Source organism: Xenopus laevis, chromosome 8S (genome assembly GCF_017654675.1).
Source record: "Xenopus laevis strain J_2021 chromosome 8S, Xenopus_laevis_v10.1, whole genome shotgun sequence".
In the NCBI taxonomy this organism is placed as follows: Eukaryota; Metazoa; Chordata; class Amphibia; order Anura; family Pipidae; genus Xenopus; species Xenopus laevis.
Window position 1 is genome coordinate 98565748 of NC_054386.1, and position 4358 is coordinate 98570105.

Here is a 4358-nt window from a genome sequence, read left to right on the forward strand (position 1 = left end):
AATAAGGAATATCAGAGGTGGATGATTGAGCTCCCCAAGTCCAGAGACAGGGTGGAGGAAGTCCAAAAACTATTTCTGGTGGAGGTCCGGGGGCAAGGATTTTACAAAAAGCAACCTGCTGCCATTACTTCCTAATCCTACATTTAAATTAATTGAACCTGGACATCCTTCATTGTAGTAACATTTACTACCAGTTTAGCAGGGAAGACAACATATACACTAAATTAACAGTGTTTTCTCCCATGTATGAGACTAAAGGGACGCATACCGAAAATATGGAAACCCCAAGAGAAAAAGCGTTCCAAGCTAATGATTATAAAACTAAAAAGGGTTTATTTGGACATAGAGAGCCTAACGCATTTTGTGCCTAATGGGACACTTATTCATAGGCTAATTTCCAATAACTTTTTTTTGGACTACTCCAACACCTCTATAAGTTTTTGATCCTACTAAATTGAAACAATCCCAATTCATGTGGGTAAGGACTGCCACATGGCCCCAAATGCATTTTAATATTGGTACGGGGTCGGACAATGATTGGTGATCTGGGTATGGCCTGCTGAATGTCTGAACAGAGCTCTGGCTATTCTCCATAAAATAGGGTAATAAGGCAACTGTTCTGACAATTTTTATTTATAGGTAGAATAACTCTCTCCCTGTGCCCCCCCCCAGCAGGAATAATGAGCAGGATCTCTCTTTATCTCAGTGCCGGCCGGGGGTGGTAGTTATTATCATTTCTTAAGCAGGAAGTGGGTCGGGGATGTCAATCAGCTCATTACAAGTTACTATTGTTTTCTGTCAATATGTCATTTGCTCTGAGTGTTTGAGTCATTTGGTAAAAATTGCTGTTTATTTGCCGGGAAGGTTTATTGGAAAAGGGAACAAAGTCCACTTAGGTTGTTCTAGAACCTGTTGACGGCATTTATAGAGGTAGAAAAAAATCCCCGGTGTTTTAAGTGTAAATACTGGATTATTTTATGGTGTGTTAGCAATAAAAAATCAGTTTGTTAGATTTATTAAGGTCACAGGCTGCGGGTTAATAACGCTGTCGATCTGCTAAACTGAGCAGCAAACTAACTGATTATGGAGGTACTGCATTGTGGCCCTTTGGTCTCCCCTACATGGCAGCTGGATTAGTTGTACTGAGAATTGGGGAAATTTATATATATATATATATATATATATATATATATATTATATATTATAATATATATGCATATATTATATATATATATATAGATATATATATATTTATATATATATATATATATAGTCAAATACATATACACATATAGATATATATATATATATCTATATATAATATATGCAAAGGCATGTATTCACAAAAACAGGAGTTTTTAGTTACAAAGTTATGATCATAAAATTGGTAAACCAAATCTGGCAACTAAAAACCCCTGTTTTTGTGAATACATGCATTTGTATATATATATAGGATTCCTTATGAAACAGGGGACCAGGGAATGTGCATTGAACCCCTTCTTTTTCTCTATGTGTGTAGTTAATTTGGCCAGATCAGTAGCACTTCCATTGTATTTAAATATATTTTTACTTAGCCTTGGAGTGCTCCAACAACCCCCCTTCTTTTGCAAATATATATATATATACCCACCCAGGGGTCTATGTATACTCTCTGATACAAACATACCACTTTAAATCAAGGTGTTTTCTCATTTGCAAAATATTTTCAGCAGGGTATTTAGTTAACACAGTCATATCCCTCGGTGTGTCCTTTATTGTTACTGAAACTGGGCCCCTGCTCCCACTAATCCTAAACAAAACCCTGTTAAGCTCCCCATAGACACGACGATTTTTCTTGCCGAGCGACCGATTTTAGAGAAGTCCGACCAATCCTTCGAAATTATCGTGCGGTTAGTGGGATTCGCACGATCGTACATCTTAAGATTTTTCGGCCGACATCTATCAGGAAATTGATCGGCCAGGTCAAAAACTCTTTGTCGGTCCCAGTGCAATGTATCTATGTTTGCAGGGCCAATCAGCTCCCCTTTGTTTTCCTGCCAAATTGGTCTTTTCAGTTGATGGTCAATTCGTACGATCGTTCTGAGAAGATCGTGGTCTCACGATGAGGATCTGATCTTTTAAGAATCTCAACATCTATGGCCAGCTTTAGTTTAACCCAAATCCTCTCTCATGGGGGTGGAGAATGTAGAAGTTTTTTCATTAGTATTCTGCAGTTTTAAATGGAAATATTCATTGTAAAATGGGTTTAACTAACAGTATTATGTCACATTGGCACAGATCTAATTCCCATTGGAAGCAGAAGTCCTACCCTGCTTTATGGCTGAGATTCTAACTATCTGTGAGTTGGGAATGGTAATCTAACAACTGCAGCTCTGCAACCTGCAAAAACACTGATACAATTCATTTCTTCTGCCATCTTGTGCTGCTGTATCCACATTGTTGCTTTGCCATCCTTTCATTTTACCCCTTCTACTACAGGCACCATCTCTCCCTACTATACCTGCTATCCCACAGTCACACTCCCTTCCCAGAGACTATTATCCACTGTTACTATAGGCACCATCTCTCCCTACTATACCTGCTATCCCACAGTCACACTCCCTTCCCAGAGACTATTATCCCACTGTTACTATAGACACCATCTCTCCCTACTATACCTGTTATCCCACAGTCACACTCCCTTCCCAGAGACTATTATCCACTGTTACTATAGGCACCATCTCTCCCTACTATACCTGCTATCCCACAGTCACACTCCCTTCCCAGAGACTATTATCCACTGTTACTATAGACACCATCTCTCCCTACTATACCTGCTATCCCACAGTCACACTCCCTTCCCAGAGACTATTATCCACTGTTACTATAGACACCATCTCTCCCTACTATACCTGCTATCCCACAGTCACACTCCCTTCCCAGAGACTATTATCCACTGTTACTATAGGCACCATCTCTCCCTACTATACCTGCTATCCCACAGTCACACTCCCTTCCCAGAGACTATTATCCACTGTTACTATAGGCACCATCTCTCCCTACTATACCTGCTATCCCACAGTCACACTCCCTTCCCAGAGACTATTATCCACTGTTACTATAGGCACCATCTCTCCCTACTATACCTGCTATCCCACAGTCACACTCCCTTCCCAGAGACTATTATGCCACTGTTACTATAGGTATAGGTATTGCTTCCCCCTTAATTAGTTCCTTAAATTCTGCCCAAGGGCGCATTGATCAGTTTGTTCAGTACAGGTTTCTGATCCATTATCCGGAAACCTTTTATCCGGAAAGCTCTGAATTACAAAGACTCCATTATAATCAAATAATCCAGACTTTTAAAATTGATTTCCCTTTTCTGTGTAATAATAAAACAGTCGCTTGTACTTGACCACAACTAAGATATAATTAATCCTTATTGGAAGCAGAACCAGCCTATTAGATTTATTTAATATTTACATGATTTTCTGGTAGATTTAAGGTATGAAGATCCAAATTACAGAAAGATCTGTTATCAGGACAACCCCAGGTCCCAATCATTCTGTATAACAGGTCCCATACCTGCACTGTGTTCAACTAAAGGCAAAATATGGAACCTTTGTCAAAAGGGTTGAGCTTGATTGAAATGTGCAATGTTACTATGGGGCCTATTAATAATCAGTCTTAGCTTTAAATTCAGTTCTTCTGAGTGCTACTCATTTCACGGTTATAGAAACTTAAAAACAGTACTGAAATCCCATTTTATCATTTTAATACTGTCAATCCAAGAAAACTCTCTTTCTTTTTTGCCAAAAATTTAATTTTTGTCTTTTATAATGGTTTGCTGATTTCACAAAAATCTTAGCTGAAAAGTCAGATGAAATCTGAAATTCTAGAGACTCGATCAGCAATCTGATTATATTATTTATCTGATGATATACCTGATAATGCTGTGGACAAAACTGGTGAGCAGAATAAATTCCACTGAGATTTTATGGATAAATTTCATTATAAACAGTTTGAAAATATAACAATTGAAGCAGAAATGTATTGAAAACGAAACATGTTGACTAGAAGGGTATTTAGAAGGGGAGAAAGTGACAGTATATGATCAAAAATTTTAGATTTTTCCTAAATTTTTGAAAAATTAGATTTCATGAATAAATGGAAGTAACAGAAATGAAGGAGAGAGTTAAATGTGAAAGTAGCGCCCCCACCCTGTATGTGAATGACTGTTTGGATTGATACAGAGATTGGCTGCAGTGAATGCAGGGGGGGGGGTGCATGTATTTCAGGCTGGAATACACAAATACCACTGATACTTATTCTGCTGCCTATGACATTGCGGATTGGAAGCTGAGCGGCCAGTAGGAGGC